This window comes from Pteropus medius, unplaced genomic scaffold (genome assembly GCF_902729225.1).
Source record: "Pteropus medius unplaced genomic scaffold, Ma_sr-lr_union100, whole genome shotgun sequence".
Lineage (NCBI taxonomy): Eukaryota > Metazoa > Chordata > Mammalia > Chiroptera > Pteropodidae > Pteropus > Pteropus medius.
Window position 1 is genome coordinate 3,914,901 of NW_024353517.1, and position 17,240 is coordinate 3,932,140.

General features: G+C 42.3%; 1 protein-coding gene across 1 annotated transcript in view; it reads right to left on the reverse strand.

Annotated features, from left to right (window-relative positions):
- Positions 1–10,343: 10,343 nt before the first annotated feature.
- DGKG (diacylglycerol kinase gamma) overlaps positions 10,344–17,240 on the reverse strand; it is a 189,093-nt gene continuing 182,196 nt past the window's right edge. The window contains exons 26-27 of the transcript XR_005650210.1: positions 11,342–11,479; positions 10,344–11,244 (exon numbers count right to left, since the gene is read on the reverse strand). The gene's annotated coding sequence lies outside the window, so the exon portion shown is untranslated. The remainder of the gene's footprint in view (positions 11,245–11,341; positions 11,480–17,240) is intronic.

A 17,240-nucleotide genomic window follows, 5' to 3' on the forward strand; every position in this document is an offset into this window, starting at 1 on the left:
CCTTGTGCTGTGAACAAAGTGTGAACATGGAGCCAAAGCCCCATTTCATATCTCAACTCCATTGCTACTAACTATGTGACTGTTGGTCCTGGTCATTTCACTTCTCTGTACATCAATCTCCTGTCCCAAACATGGGTATGATAACTCCCGTGTCATGGAGTTGTTTGACCATTCAGTGGGAGTGTACATGATGTCCAGTGCCTAGTTGGTGTGCTCAATGAAACTGGGTTTCCATCATGGCTTTGCCACTTGCTATGTGGGTGAATTTGAGCAAATTTAATCTCTCTGAGCCTCAGTTTAATCATTTGTAAAATAGAGATAATAATGCAAACTTTAAGGTTTCTGAGTAGGAATAAATAGAATATTCAAACGGTGTCTACCAGAGTGTCTGGCATCAAGTAGAAACACGATCCATCTTGTTCCCTTTTCTCTTCTCTGTATGCACTCAGGCACTAGATGCTAACCTTTCACAACCACTACTGACCTTTTCGGTATTCCCTGGGATAAATTAAAGAGCTTGCTTCTCAATGTGGTATTTTCTCCCTCGTAGATTTCGCTTAGCGTTTTCTTTTTAACTAATTTTCTTCACTGTTTAATGTGTCTTTCTTCTTCATTGATTTCTGAAGAAACTAAAAGAGATCTGTTGGGTTTCAGGACAAGAGGCTTTCACAAGGAATGCGCCATTTGAGTGGGACCTTGCAGCGTGCTGAGATATTCTTTGTAGGGGAGCCGGGCATGGAGATCACATGCAGATAAAGGCACAAATGTGTGGGATTGTGTGATATGTTGTGGGGAGAGAGGAGCAATGTGTCTGAAACAATGGTTTGCAAAGTCACCCATGTGTCTGGCTCACTGCAACCATAATTTTCTTAGTAGACCACCACGATTTTTTTAAAGATTATCACAAAAGCATGTGGTACGAAATTCTATCACATGAACCAAGAACAATTTTATTAGAAGGAAATGGGAATTTGTTTTATTTGTACATATAAAACCACAACCACGAGCACATGTCTATGAAATAAACAAGCTGTCGAAGACATGTGATAGGCTGTTGCTGAGGCTTTTCCACAATTTTTCATGAGGGACTTGTTTTTTCCCTTTGCCATCTGTGGGCTCTCACTAGAGATAGGCAGAGCTGATGATGCCAAAGGTTTAACAAAATCGATGGGAGAAAACTTAACATTGAGAAAATTGTATCTTTGAGCATAATTTGAACAAGGCTCCATTATTCTATTTTAGGGAAGGAAAATTTATTTCCAATTGACGGAACTTCTGAGTGTCACCGAAGTACCTCTTGCAGGATGGGGCAGGCTGGGCTGGATTTTGGGGTGGTGGGTAAGGAGGATGGGGCAGTGCGGGGAGGTGTAGGGCAGAGGAAGGGGAGTTTGTAGGCAGCTGGGTAAGAATTGTGTATTGGGGATATGATTCCTTGAGCAGGAGAGAGCCCAGGTAAATTCTGGAGTGGGAGAGTGACAAGTAGAAAGGGGAAATTTGGGGAAGACAAATCTAATGGGTGTGAAGGGTGGCTTAAAGTACATCAGAGCAGAAAAGTGAGAGAAAAATAGTGTATATTCCAGATGAAGAGCTGAGGGGGGAGGGGGATCAGTGAAAACATTTGTTGGCCTCCTCATTGTCTTGGTCCTGAACACTCAGTGAGTGCAAAGGAACAACAGGATGGGGTCCACAGGAAGAATGAGGAAGGCTCTCCGTGGGCTGCTGATACTCCAAGTGCCTCAGAATGATTGGAATCACCCCAGCAAGTCCTTCTGCTGCTGCTTTCTGCTGCTTTGAGCTTGATCAGAGGAGGGAGAGCAGAGTTCTAAATGCCTTCAAAGTGACTAAGCTCACACTAGGTTGGGAAAAAGACTCATATTTGCTCCTCCTGCCTCCCTTCCCACCTCTACACGTGGAATTTCTTCCAAGAGCCCTTTGTCAAGCTTGACCACACATGGTAGAGGTCAGTTCAAGCCATTTTGAACCCAAGTCCAGAGTTGACAAGTAACAGAATCCTGCAGGCTGTTACATTTGTTATTTCAAAAGACTGGGTACATTATTACTTACAAGGGAGTAGGATCGGAAGTGGAACAGAGGTAAAAATTGTTCTTTCCACTGACAGGCATGTCTATCATGATAATTTTTTAAAAATTTAATTTATGGCCTAATTCCAATCAGAGTTTTCAGATATTTAATAGTATCACTTTTTTACAGTTTTCCTAAAATTGTATTTTGTTAATTTTTGTCAGTCTTCTTCATTCACCTAAACTGGAAATTTTGTTTCTGCAATGTGTTCAAAACATTTCATATCATAAAATTATTATATACCCATTGTGTACAATTAGAAAAATATAAAAAATGATTAAAAATAAACTAATAAGCATCCATAATTCTAGAAAGGATTACTGTTAGCATTTCTTCCATGTCTGTTTTCTTTGCTGTTTTACATAATAGAGATATATTTTTTTAATATGTAACTTTGTATTTGGCTTAGCGTTATATCATAGGCATGTCTCCAGGGCATTAAGCACGCTTTATAAACTCCATTTTTAAGGTTTTCCTGAAATGCCTTCTTATGGCTATAATACCATTTATTTAATTGTTTCCTTGCTCTTGAATATTAGGCTGTTTTCCATTTTTTGGAGGTTAAAAACAATGCTACCATCAACATCTGCACGTGTGTGCGTGTGTGTGTGTGTGTGTGTGTGTGTGAAAGAGAGAGAGTATAGGTATGACTTTTGGAGATCTGGCCGGACTCTGGTGCCTATTTCAGATGAGGATTGACTGTCCCCTTCCATTATGAGTGACAGCTGTCACGTAAAGGAGAAGGTTGCACCAGAGGCACTCATCTGGCTCCTGGGAGAGGCAATAACACTCAGAGCACAGGGCTGTTATAAACACATCAGAGAGGTCTTGCAATTCCACTTTGCAGTGGGGGAGTCTAAAAGACATCCATTTCCAAAAGAAACAGATTTCAAAAAGTCTTTTGAATTGATTAAGTTAACATTGTGTAGCTTTTAAATTACATTGTATGTGTTAAAAAATAGAGGAGCTAATGAGGTAGAGAATAGCAATTGCTTTGAATAACAAACTAGTAGGAATAAGCAGCCATTGGCTTCTGTGAAGGCTGGCTTCCCCCATAAAGCAGTCTCCTGGAAAGAAGCTTTGGGATCAGCAAATCAGAGTTCTGACTCTAGTCGGGCTATCTTGGGCAAGTTTCTTGGCCTCTCTGAGCCTCAGATTTCCCACTTACAAAATGAGGTAGATGATAATACCAATAATTTTTTTTACCTGCATTTGGTTTAGAGGATTCAAACACCAAATAAGAGTAAAGGGTAGCTAAGGCGGCCGTATGGAGTGGCTGAGGCTTGTTCTTGACTCGAAATTCTAAACAGGTGTGCCTGGCCTCAGGCCGGCTCAAGGCAGAAGACACACTTATAGAACATGAAAATGAAGGGAGCGTTCTAGGTTATATTTTCAGAACCCACTGCGAGGATCTTAAGTGGTCTCTTTGGGCATTTAATAAGTGGTTTAATTTGCACACATTGGGTTTTCATATCTAAGAGTTCAATGCTGTGTTGTTGTTTTTTTGTCCCAGCCTGTAAGCAGGGGCAGGGCTGGGCTAAGGGAACGCTAAAACATTGCATTCCTTGGTCAGACACTTCGAAACCCTGCAATCAAACTTGAGGCTGTATTTGGAAACAACTGTATCCGATGACAGCTTATTATGGAAGGTTCCAAACTTCTAAGAATTCCTTAGTAGGAAACGAAATACAAAGATCTCTTCCTAATTTTCTGCCACCAAGAATTTTTGTCTTCCTTGCTTCTCTAACCTTTCTGCGTGTTCATTAAAATGTAGGCACACAGATCCATGGATCCATGGCCTACGATGCCTGGGTGAGCAAAAGGCTACCTTCCCTGGACCTGGAGGTAAGCAAGTTTGGTTCAACTCACACACATTTCTGGGAGTTAGACCTTTCCATCAGTTAACAATGACATCAAGTAAAGGTTTGTGGTGTGTGAGTGTGTGTCAGTGTGTTTTCAAATGACAGGTGTGGCACTTCTGAATCTGTAGAACGATGGGAAAGAGAATCTTGTGATCACCTGTCACGACAGGCCCACAGGAGGTTTTAGTTAGAAATGTCCAGGGGAAACGTGTCATCCAGTCATTTGCCCTTCTCTCTGGAAAGGAAAGAGTTACACTTTTCCTGCCCCCACACAGACATTTTATTCTTGCAGTTCTTTGAAGTGCCCTCAGAGAGCTAAGCATCAGGCTGAAGGCGGCTCTGTGTATCTTTGCAGCAGATTAGAAAATATTCTCATTTTATTTGCTCACACAACAAATATTTCCCTTGGAATGAAACCGAGGCAGTGGAACAGGATCAGGCAGGACCAGCCACCAAAGATGGTGGTCTCCAGCCCCCAGAGCCAGGCCAGCTTAGAGTCTATATGATTGGTCTCCTGGATTGCCTCATTTAGGCCTATAGACCCATATCGATTGGTTAATTGAGTCGTTTATTCATTCAGAAATAATCAGTGAGCCCCAGCCACGAACTAAGTACTGTGCCTGTGACATAAATAAAAAGAAGCAGATTCCGTCCTCATGGGGCTCATAGTTAAGCAGGGGAGATAAGACATGTTTGTATATGAATGACTCTAACCAAGGTAAAAAAGAAGTCTTCGTTGTTCTATTTCTGCATCGGGTGTTTGTAAGGGTAAGGGGACTAGCAGAAGTTGTGTGGTGCAGTCTACTGTGGTGTGTATGTGCTGTGTGTGTGAGGTATGTGTATGTGTATGGGAGTAAGTGTATGTGTATATAGTAAGTGATGGTGGTGAATATGGGTGTATGTGTGTGGTAATGGTAGTGTTGTGTATGCAGGTATGTGATGATGCTATATATGTGTATGTATGTTGTGATTGTGTATGTACTGATCATGGCGATGGTAGAAATGAGGTAGGAAAGACTTTTAGGCAAAGGAAGACTGGTAAGGTTTATGCATAGGGTGGTTAAGATGGTGGTGGCGATGCGTGTGTATGTGTAGTATGAGCATGTTGGTCACGGTGGTGGTACGACTGAGAGAGGGAAGGCCTGTGGGCAAGTGAAGGCGGGAGAAGTCGGACTGGTGGTGACAGGGAAGTAGGACTTAGCAGGCAGAGGAGCCGTGCCAGCTGCGGCATGGAGATGAGAAAACTCTAGAGAGAATGCGCAAGGGGAGGGCGTGCGGTAAAAAATAAGCTTGGAAGGAGTGTTTAATTTTGATAAATACTTTCTGATCAAGACAATGAAAGTGTTGCAACCCCCACCTGTCCATCTTCCTAAGCTCATGTGAGGATCTTGGGTTAAAAAAGTCATTTCTTTCCTTGAGGATCAAATCCCAGCTGGGACCCAGGCCTCATGACTGAACCTCTGAGCATTTACTGCACCAGGAATAGTTCTCAGAGCTTCCAGTCTCCCCAGCTCTCAGAAGGGCAAAGGTAGACTCTGGGTTTGGGGCAGAGGAGGTTTAAACACTAGAATCACTGAGGCAAAGGTCAGAAAAAAGTGTGTATTTATCTGCCTGCTGGCAAAGCAAGGGGATCACTAGTTCCCTAACATTTCACGGGTTGCCCTGGCTAGATCTGCGTTTTGTGGAGGTTTTGAAAGAACAAAGAAAGAAGCAGATGGTAAGCGCTGGGTCCCTTTCTCAAATTTTGGTTTGCTTTTTATTACTTTCCCCTCTCTAGATAGGGTCGAAGCTGCTGTGTGATTAAACCTTGGCCAGATAAGCATGGCTTATTTCCATTTTATTAGACAAGAACAGGAAACTAACATTTATAGAAATCTAATGTTTGCGAGATACATGTCATTGTCATAGTTCCCTTAGAGGTAAATATTGTCATCTCCATTTTACAGATGAGGAAATGAAGGCTGAGAGGGAAGGTAACTAGCACAAAATCACTTAAATAACCTCTGTAGTAAGTACCCCGTACTGGTCACCTAGCTGAAATCTGAACCCAATTCTGTTTGGCACTAAAGACCATGCTTTTTTCATAATGCTTCCTGAAGTTTAGGAGGCGGCATGATATAGTGAAATGATGATGTGTTTTACTGTTAGACAGACAGAGATTCAAACCCAAGCTCTTTCCCGTGCTGGCTGGGTATGTGAGCTTGTATCCCTCCCTTCTTTGCTTCTTTGGCAAATGTTTACCTGAGTTTTGAAGACTTAGTACAAAAACATGTTAAGTAACTCATTAATAATTTTATACTGATTACATATTGAAATGATAATATTTGACGTATGTTGAGTTAAAGTATTTGATTAAAGTTAATTTCACCTGTTCTTTTATTATACTTCTTATATTGCTACTAGAAAATTTAAACTTACATATGTGACACAATTATATTTCTATTGAACAGCTCCATTCTAGAAGAATAAAAATATGGGATATTTCTTATCTTAGTGCAATGATCCAAAAACATTTATCATGTGACTTCCCTAGGAAGCCACACAAGAGATGCTTAATGAGTAGTTGTCTCCTTTCCTGCACCATTTAAGAGGCCACTGTAAGAGGGTTGTTCATTGTGGGACCTTCAGTCATCTGATAATGTGGAGAGGGTGTCAGGTGAGAGCTGCAGACCTCTTGTTCAGCCTCCTTCAGGATTCTTTAGTTTTTGGGTCTTACTTCTTGAGAGGTAGTTGTTGTAATCCCTCCCCTCCACTCACCACCAAAAAAAAATTCCCAGAGCAACCCAGGGCCAACAGTCAGATGGAATACATGTTGCTTATTGCCACGGCCCCTAGTCGTCTTTGCTTTTCTTTGTTTTATCAGAAGAAAGTCACAAGAAATACTTTAAGTGGAGTCTGCGTACATCTTCATTGGATTGAAAGAGAAGAGGAACCATTGGATTAATGATAAGGCTTTTTCTACGTATTAGATTAAAAACTGAGAAAGGTTTTGGAAATTGACTAGTCCTACTTGGATGCCCCTTCCTCAGAAAGCGAGGCTTTGAGAGGTTAAGGGTCTTGCCTAGGGTAACAGAACCAGCTGAGGTGAATGGGGCCTGGAATCCTGTCTCCCTCTCTTCAACATACATCTGCCTCACTACACTGACCATTTTTTTCTGAGATGCTCCCTTCCCAGCTCCTCCTTCCCAAAGGCCCCCCTGTTTGGTACTTTATCCTCTTCTGCTGCTTTCTCTCTCTGACCCAGTGTCTTCGCTTTAATATACAAGAAAAAAGAAAAAAAAAGATTTTGAATAGGCACTAACAAATGAAGCCAGGGAGACTTTCTTGGCCTTAACAGAGGTTCAAATGAGAAGACGACCTGTATGCATTTGGAGGAGTGTGGATTTGGACTTACAGGCTCAGGGCTTGAAGCCTGGACATGTGGCCTTGGAAAAACCTTAGTTTCCTCATCTTTAATTAACCTCACTGAGTTGTTGTGAGGAGTAAATGAGACCATGTTTCTGAAAGGACTTTGTGATCTGTGAAGCACCATCCCCATGGTAGTTATTAGCATTCATTAAAGGCTAGGAGATGTTGTCAGCTTGAAAGCAAGATGCATTAGCAGGGTGACTCGGGGCACCCAAGAAAGCTAATGTGGTATAGGTATCCAGGGCAAAGGTGGGGCTCTGCTCTCACCCACCCATTTTGGGGGCACTGTGCTGTGTTCGGTTCTGGGAATTGCATTTTAAGAGAGGTGTTGGCAAACTGTTGTTGTTCTAGAGAAAGTTGCAAGAATAGGTTAAGGTCTGAGAGTCATGACATACAAGGGATGATTTAAGGATTTAGAGGATGTTTAGTCTGGAGGAAAAAAATTATAAAGACTTAAGAGGAGGTAGCTGTCGCTAAATATCTAAAAGATGTCCTGTGGAAAAGAAGCCTGATTTATTTTGTGTTGTTAGTGGCCGAGCCAGAGCCCAATGATTGGAGTTAGTGGCAGGCAGATTCAGGTGCAGTAGAGCTTATCTAAGGCTCAGAGAACTGATCTCAAATGGGCTCCTTGAGAAGGCAGTGGGCTACCCATTTGAGTGGAAGCGTTTGAGCAGAGGCTGGTTGTGCACGGGATAGGTGCTGTACTGGGGAGTCTTGCTCTGGCTGAGAGATTAGGTCAAGTGCTTTCTGTGATCTCTCCAGTCCAAAGACCATGATTATCTCCTTCTGATCTCTCTGATCTTTCTTTCTAATTTACTTCGTGGCCATTTTTGCTGCCTTTGACTTTCTACTTGCTCTGTGAACGCTTTAGTGTTTTATATTCAGAAGTATTTCTGTAATGATTGATAGTCTAGTTTAATGGAAAGTAGGCAGGAGGAACATTAAAAAACAAAGGCAGTTTTGTTAGTTTTAAGGACACACAGTAACCTGTTAAGTGGGGGAAGGAGCAGGAAAGTCATGTAAAACCTACAGCAAATGGCTTATTCTTTGCTATTGTTTAAAAGGCAAACACAACTGCTAAGGGCCTTTGTTCTTGAATGGACTAGCATCTTCCTTGTTAATGCAATTCTTCTGTTAGCTACAAGAATTTCAAGGAAATTCTCACTGTAAGAGTTTTATATCATAAACTTTCTGGATTTATAATTTAAGTGTTTTGCTTGATTCGGTTGTATCAAATTCAGTACCGGAGGTGTTTTCTTGATTTCTTGACTTCAGAAAAGCCATTTTCTTGAGGAAAATATTTTTCATGCATAGTTAGTGTTGCAGCTGGGAGTGTGAGAGGGTAGCTGAATCTCCCCATTGGAGTGGGCAGCTGAGCTATTTCCAGTATTTTGTTCTGCTCCTGAGTAGCAATTATGCATCTGTCTCACAGTGCTCCACCTCAAACATCCCAACCATCATTTCAGAAACCTCCACCTAGACTCTGAGGCACAAAATAGAACTTGGTAGATTCAGGTGGAAGGGGGAGGAAATGGGAAAATGTGAGTAACATTTGGTTAGGTTCCCTGAGGCCAGAGTTTGTGCCCAGCCCTGAGGATGACAGCAGGGATATGGAGAAGGCTGAGGGTTCAGGGTTTGAGTTCCAGAGCTTTTGGAACCTTGGTCAATTGAGGCAGAAACAGCTGGAGGGACAACAGCAATGACTTCAAATCCTAGGGACTGGCCAGTCAGGCCAAGTTGGGCAGGGAAGTGGGGGCTGAAAAAGCAGCAGGAGCCTGCAAGCAGCTGCAACGCATCCCTGGCCTCATCCTCTGGGGCTGCTGCTTCATTGCAGGCCTCAGTCCCTGAGGTTGCTGTGTTGGGCCCACATCTCCTTGCCTAGCCCCGCCCAGGTGTGACCTTGAAGCTTTGGCTCAGGACAGCCTCTGCCTGGAGACCAGATGATGGACTCATTCCTGAGAGTCTCAATTCTGGAGAGAGGGGCCAGCCCTCTGATGTGACATCCATGGCTTCGCTCCCATTTGCTCTTTCATTCCAGACCTGCTTCCTCCTCAGGTCTCCTCTGTCTCAGGGTACTTTCTACAGGCTCCAGTTTCAGAATCGTTCTAAAGCACTGGCCTGTCTCTGTTCTCCAGAGTTCCCGCCCTCCAGCAGGACGTGGAACAGTGGTTCGCAAACTTTCATGAGCACAAGGATCTATCTGCAGCCCAGATTATAAACTATTAGATGTCAGAGATCATGAGTCAGGAGGTCTGAGTGGGGCGGGGCCTAGGCATCTGGATCTCAGGTGTTTCTGATGTAAGTAGTCCATGGGCCACGCTTGGAAAAACATTAGTTTAGAGGAGGGAGCATGAATGTTGGGGTATGAGAGGGACAGAACTGAATTACTTATTTGTTATTTGTTGAGCAAGTTAATGATTGTGTCTGAGCCTTTGTATCCTTACCTATAAAATGGTAACCACTTCGTAGGGGAGTTTCCAGATGTCAGTGATATATATATGTGTGTGTATATATATATATACATATATATATACACACACACATATAAATATGTGTGTATGTGTGTGTGTGTATATATGTGTGTATATGTATATCTACATATATATGTGTATATATATATGTGTGTGGTGGGTAGATATTACATATATATATACATATATATATATATATATATATATAATATATAAAAATGTTTAGCAGGGGCTTGCTTAATAGAATTTTCGGCTTTTTCTCCTCATCCTTCAACACTAGTGGTAATAAAGTTTCAATTCTTCTCAGCCTTGGCATATCAGTGGAAACTCCCTGGCAATAGGCAACTGTAGAAAGCCTATAGAATAGTCTAGAGGAGCAGGCATGTCTCTAGTGCTCTGTGACTGAGCAGACAATCTGGATTTCTCAAGCAATGGCATGAAAAGAAACCACCAGGAGGTCAGAGGTCAGCCATCTGTTGTCATTTTTATTAGCAGTAAACCACAGTCAGGATGTACAAACACAGTACGTTACAGAACAAGTCCACGGCACTCTATACAGGCAGATGGGCAGGCTTGAGCAGGCAGCCACCATTACAGAACAACATATCTGTGGGTGGGGGCAACAGTGGAGATGGACGAGCAAGGAGGGAAGGATCTGGATCCAGGCACTGTGCTAACTAGTTACTGCCTCAGTCTCGGCTGGTAGAGCCTGCATTTATGGGCCGCAGTTGAAGTGTGTTAGGACCTATAGCTTCGACTTGTACCCAGGGTCACCCTCAAACAGAAGTTAGGTAAGTTTCCTAAAAGGAAGCAGTGCTTTTCCATTGGTAGGACTGAATTCTCTCCGAACACACTGGCAATTAGAAAGAGTGAAATAGATTTGATACACAGAAGAGAAAATGCTTATACTTCAGGGATTGAGTGTGTGTGTCTGTATGTTTGTGTGTGAGTGTGTGTATAGGTGCAGGACTTATCAAAGAGTTTCCTCGTAGTGTTTTTTTCATGTTGGCCCAAGTCAGCTGACTTCTGAGCATGATTAATCCTCAAGAGGGAAGGAAGGTAGGAGTTGGCAGCAGCCCTCCTGGGTCAGCAGGGCTCGGGGAAGACCCATGAGAATGAGGGCCCTGCCCTTCTCCAATGGCTGCAGCATTTACCCCAGGTGAAGGCAAGATCATTGAAGCCGGAAGGTCTTTAGAGCCCCCTCGTTTGATAAATGGAGAAAGAGAGGTCTCAGAAGGCTAAAGGACATGCCTAAGGTCACGTGGCTGAGACAAGACTGTAGCCCACTCCTGGTGTTGCTCGTTTCCCAGGCAGAGTTTCATCCCTCATACCATCATGGGACGTGGAATGGCTCCCTTCCCCAGCAGCCTCAGGGGCACATTTGCCAGACTTTTCCAAGACAGAGGAGTCTTACTTGTTTGCTGCAGAGAGAGAAAAGCATCCATTAGAACCCCCTTAGCTGGTGGCTTCTCGATTATGATTACTTGCTAACAATAACAACTTCTCTGAGATATCTACCGATCATTGAGGACGATAGTACAGAGACTATAACAGATTCTTCTCATTTTATGGAAGAGGGCGGCTGTGCTGTGAGCTGGGTCAGCAACTTGCTATAGGATTCTCTTCTCTTCAGTTTGGTCTCCTGACTCTTGCCATCTGGAGAAGAAATAAATAAATAAAATGCTGCATCGTTTGAAATCTGCCTCCTTGTCAAGTGACCTAGTCACTATACACACTGACTCTATCAAGACTGTAAGCTACCTTGGCAGGTTTGCACAGATCAATCAAAAGGGGCAACATCTGGGGCATTAGGCACTGTCCAAGTATAGATCTGGCTCGCCCCCTATTTGGGGGCCTGGGAAAACGGCTTTGGAGAGGAACTCTGTATATGGTGACATTGGAACCAATGCCAAATGACTTCCATTTGTTATTCAGCTACGATCAGCAGAGCACGGACATCACGCTCTGCTGGCTACCAACTCTTCCAACAAGAGGAGTCTGTGATTCCAGAACTCCCTGCTCAATGAACTTTTCATATTAATTGAGATAGTCTATCAGACACTTTGACTCTATTAGGGTAAAGCTTGTGGATTTTTGCTTATTTGTTCTGTTTTTGATTTTACAGAAGCTAAACCTTCTTAGCTGCGATGACCTCTAGCCCCTTTCTTTTTTTCTTGATTCTGTTGTTTTTACACTGAAACTAATATCCTTATGATTTGGGATGTTCAACTATGTCATTTTGGGTTAAACTTTTCAACAGTTCTATACCCACAAAGGTTCTTTATGTCTGAGATGTGACTCAAAAGGTAAAAAGAAAAAGGAGAGTAGTATTGATCAGAGGGGTTTAAGTTAGACATTAAGGACAATTTCTTGATGGGAGAAGTTGCGAGACACTTGAATGCATCCTGAAATTGGGCCCTGGATGATGTCCTCTGATCTTTCCTGGGCCTTTTAAGCACAGACTTGCCTGCAGATAACAAAGTGGGCAGACATCCCCTTAAGGTCCCTCTGATCCTCTGATTTTATGTATGAACACTCTAAAAATAGAATCATGGGGGAAAGAAGAAAAATGCCATGAGAATAAAAGAAAAAAGAATAAGTGAAAGAAGCAGGCACTGGGGGTGAGTGGAGGTTGAGAAAAGCAGGATGTGATGGGAATAGATGGAAAAAAGTAAGAGGACGGCATTAAAACAGATTAGGTCAGGGGACAGTGCCTGGCAACTAGGCATTGTTTAATGACAAAATATTTATTGATGATTAAATGAATAATTGCATTAGTCACCCTCTCCAGTGCCATTTTACATGTAGGAAAACTGCGATATAATGTGATTTGCCCAAGTTCCTATTGCTGTTTGGCGTCAGGGTAGGAAGTAGAGTTGGCCCCACAGAAGAAGCGGTGCAATGCTGGGCAGAAGGGGAAGAGCTCTTTTCCCGATCTGATGCCGTATGGGTAGGAAATGCCTTTGGGTTGCGGTCTGTGAAGCTCAGGAAGGAGACCGAGAATGGACACAAGCCGAATCTTCTCTAGGATTGCCTTGAGCTGTCTGGGCCTGGAGTAACTGAGGCAGCAGAATGGAGCATCACTACAAAGGGCCTCATGGGGCCTCCCACAACTTTTCCTTTCTCCAGTGGCCAGAGAAGAACCAAATCCTGACTTAAAATCTTCCCTTCTCCTCTTGGGAGCCATGTTAAATACCCACTGTGTTTGGAGGTTGGGCTCATGGCCTTCCATTGCTTCCTTTGCCTCCTCACTTCTCTTGGAGTTTCCTGAGTGTGATTTCCAAAAGTTTCTTTCTGCCCTCAAGAAAATGGAGTCTGGGAGAGGACGGGAATTCTCAACAAGTCAGTTGGAGGCGGCATCAATTTCCTGAAGATTACCTGCCTTTGAGAACGTCCAACAGATTTCCATAAATGTCCTTAATTTTTCTTTCAGGAGAAGATGGGAATTCCCATCTATTTCATATCTCTCTGCCCTAGACAAACATCTCAGAAGGGACATTTGAGCTGGAGTCCTCTGAGACATCAAAAAGGCTTCTGTCCTCAGATTCTATTTTATTTCTCCTCTGTGGTGATCCAAAGCCTCATCATGCAAAAGAGCCGAGAAAAGGGCCAGTGTCACCATGAAGGGGTTTCAAACACATGCAAGTGAACTTTGTCTTTTGAATACTTATTTTCCTCTATCAGAGAGCTGAGCCCGTTTTAACCACTGGGATATAGGAGGGAACATTGTGCTTCCTTCTCTTAGCTACAAACAGCTAATGCACAGCAGTACAAATAGGCCTCCCTGTTCTGAGGAGATAGAAAAAAAGAAAAATCACATTGCCTAGACAGGCAACAAGAGTGTGCAGAGACCCAGTCACCATCCGACTCCCAGGATGGGCTGCCAAGAGCTCTTACATAAGTTCCAGTGAGCTCATGTGTTTTCACGCCCATCAGTGGATCTTGGGCTTCAGGGCCAGAGGTCAGGCTGGAGGAGGGAGCTCAGAAGAGATTGTGTTCTTCCAAAGAGGGGGCACTCTGGGAAGAAAACATGTTCCACTCTCAGGATGATGAAAACAATTTTCATTTTTATGTTAGTAAACAGACTTTCATTCCTCATGGCAGCAATGTTAGGAAAGGAGGAGGTGATGCTTGGTCTTATGAATGCCATGGTGTGGGGGAGGGTGGTGGGGGCTGTTTCATGAGTTAAAAGCATGCAGATGTGCACTAGGGAGTATGGTTAAGAAAGAGTTTCCTCCTTATGCATCGAAGCCAGATGGGTGCTCAGTTAGGTCTGCCAGCCACAGGCTGGGAATTAAGCCTTGGTTGAGTATCAGGTCATGATTTCCAGTTGTTGCCACCACCTAGGTTGTTCTTGAATAGGAAACTCATTTCATTTATTGACTGTGACAGGCTGAATATTCTGGTACCTGCTGTCACTCATTTTCCCTGCGTCCTTTTTGTTTGGGAGAATCACTGGGCCGGCAGACTTTTGCATAAACTAACCAATTATCTTGCTGACTGTCTTGTCCAGAACATCTGCAGTGAGTTCACCCTGACCTCAACAGCTAAGCACAGAGCAAGTGTAATGAAACCCCCTGCCCTTATACTTTGCCTATTAAAAATAATATCTCATCCTGCATAAGTGAGACAATGCTTCTCAACCAGGCTCCCCAGACGTTTCCTTGGGGGTTGACAGACTTCCAGTTCAGTTATGCCCCACTGGAGGGGGAGGATCCATCTGTACATCTCAGCAGCTTACCCCTCCCCCAATAACAATAATAGTCTTTGTATGACTAAATGTATCTGCAGATATGATGTTTCACTGTTTGGCCTGTCCAAAATAATACTGTGCCCAGTTTTTTTTGTAACTATTAATACTTTAAACAATTTTTATTTTAAAAATAAGGTAAATTTCTAACTCCTCCAAGTACTTTGCATGTTCTCTCTGGCATCATTAGTGCTTATAACACTTCCCAATTTAGTATCTTTTGAGAATTTAGTTAACGTGCTGTTTACCTTACCTTTCCAGATTAGGAACATTTTGAATACAGCTAAACCTTCCTTGAGTTCCACTCAAAACTTTCTCCTATAAATGACAGAATGATGTCCTGATTAACTTCTATTTGTGACAACTAGATTCGACCAGTTGAGAAATGATTGAGCTCATGTGCACGACACCCTAAAATCCTCCTCCAGCAACGTGGAGGACACACACAAACTTGAACTCTTAAGAAAGGATTCCCCCATAATGATGTATGTGTAATATTTTGATGTGGGATGGCATGACGTCTATAATTCACGTTAAAATATTATGGTGAAAAAAAAGATGAAACAAACATGGCAAAATGATAACAATTGTTGAATCTGAGTGATGGGCATATGGGTTCTCATTATACTCATGACTCTATTTTTCTGTATGTTTGAAAATTTTCATAATAAAAAGAAATTATTCTAAGATGGCCTAATTCTAGGAAGTAGATGTAACCAGGGAGTGGGGGATAGGGAGCTTCAGGAGGCTGACAGGGAGGGCATGAGAGGTGGAAATTGCTTAATCCTTTTAGGTTTATTATCATTACCTTAATGCCTGGTAGTAGTAGAGTACGATGATAGCAAATCCCAAACAGCATTCAATGACATCCTCTATGATTAAGATCCTCCATGCACATATGGTTCTCTAAGTTAAAAGATCTAGTTCTCAATCCTTTTACCTCAAGATGAAGAGGAATTTGCACTCAAAAGGCTAATCTTTGTTCTGTTTCTGTAGATGTGCTTGCAAAAGTAACTAAAAAAACTCGTCCTCCCTTTGGCTTGCTCTGCCTAAGTTACAAATGTAACTACCTGCAACTCATAGCAACTCCCATGCTTTGTAATGCTATGTCACTACCTGTAACCATAGCAACTCTGCCACTTTGTAACACTGTCTTTGTAACTACCTGTAACCATAGCAACTCCTGCCGCTGTGTAACGGTCTGAGGACAAATTAACCAATCAGCCCATGCCAAAAAGTTCTATATAAGGAATGTTGCAACTGAGCTCTGGGCCGAGATCTTCAGAGGCTAGCTCCTCTGGGACCCCCGGTATGTACTGAGTTCTCCAACTCTCCGAGTGCTGCTTGGTTTCTTGCTGGTCTGATCTTTGCATCTTTTCTGCAACAAATGATGTTGGGGAGAAAGGAAATATTCACCAGGATTTTTTTCTTTTCTTGAAGATAATGACATTTTCTGGTAACCAATTGGTACCAGTTTTCTTTAAAAAATAAAAAAATAAAAAAGACAAGAAATAAGTTCATTAATTACTTTGAAAGTACTGTTGTTTAGTCCCTCAATGGAAAATGCAGACATTCTGGAATCTTCTGGATTGCCACTTATGTGGGGTTTATAAATTCCTTTTGTACTGTCCAAGGTGAAAAGAAATTACCATCGTATTACCCCTCACCTTATAATTCTTGTTAAGATTCTATTTTAAAAAGCATTTTTTAAAGGAAAAGTTCAAATTTTTGCATTATTCTAGAAGTAACTTCCTAACCCACATTATGATTCACCCAATAGATTTTTAAAAGGACATTTCGAATCTCCATTCTTCCTTTAGTTATCAGTTACTAAATCTGATGTTTGGCTACCTGACCTCATTTCACTTGCTCCTGATGCTTAATACAGTCTCTGTATATCTTTGAATATGACCTTTAATATTATGTAGATACGCTGATCTGGTTGAGTTCTTCACCAGGTGTTCATTGTTGGGCTGTCTATTCTCTAAGTAATAACCTAGGATATGGCCAAGCTGGTGCCTTGGAGAGAGGACCTAAGAAGAGGGGGCAGGTAAGCTATACATGGACCTTCTGCTGCCTAGATCTACTTCTCTTCAGTGCACCTCTTCAGTGCCCAGACAAATAAATGCTATTTCCCACTCCGACTCTGTGAAACAGGGAGGAGAGAGACTTGGATTTTCAGTTTGAGAAGGAAGTAAGTCATGCACAGGGGATTGGTTTTGGGGTAGTAAATCCCTGTCACCATACTTGAAGCTCAGAGGAATCAATGATAGCACCGCAGGCATGAACATGGGCTTTGGAGGCAGACACTGATAGATCTAAATCCTGGATCTGCTGCCATGAGGTTCGCTCTGTTTCTCAGTTTCCTTGTTTGTCAAATGAGAACCACAAAGCACCAACTTCAAAAGGCTCTTGTGAAGTTTAAAAGTGGTCATAAAAGTAATAGGCTCTGGACTGAACAATAAATGATAGTTGTTATTCAATAACAATTTCATCAATGTCTGAACATTTCTATTTTACCATTAACTCAACTTGAAGCTTAAAAAAAAAGATTTCTCACTCATTTCTTCCATTTTTGGACTGTAGTGTTCATGCTCATCTCCCTTGCTCAAATAAATCTGCTAAAAAAAAATTCAGTTCTCTATCTCTTTTCATCTCATGAATCTG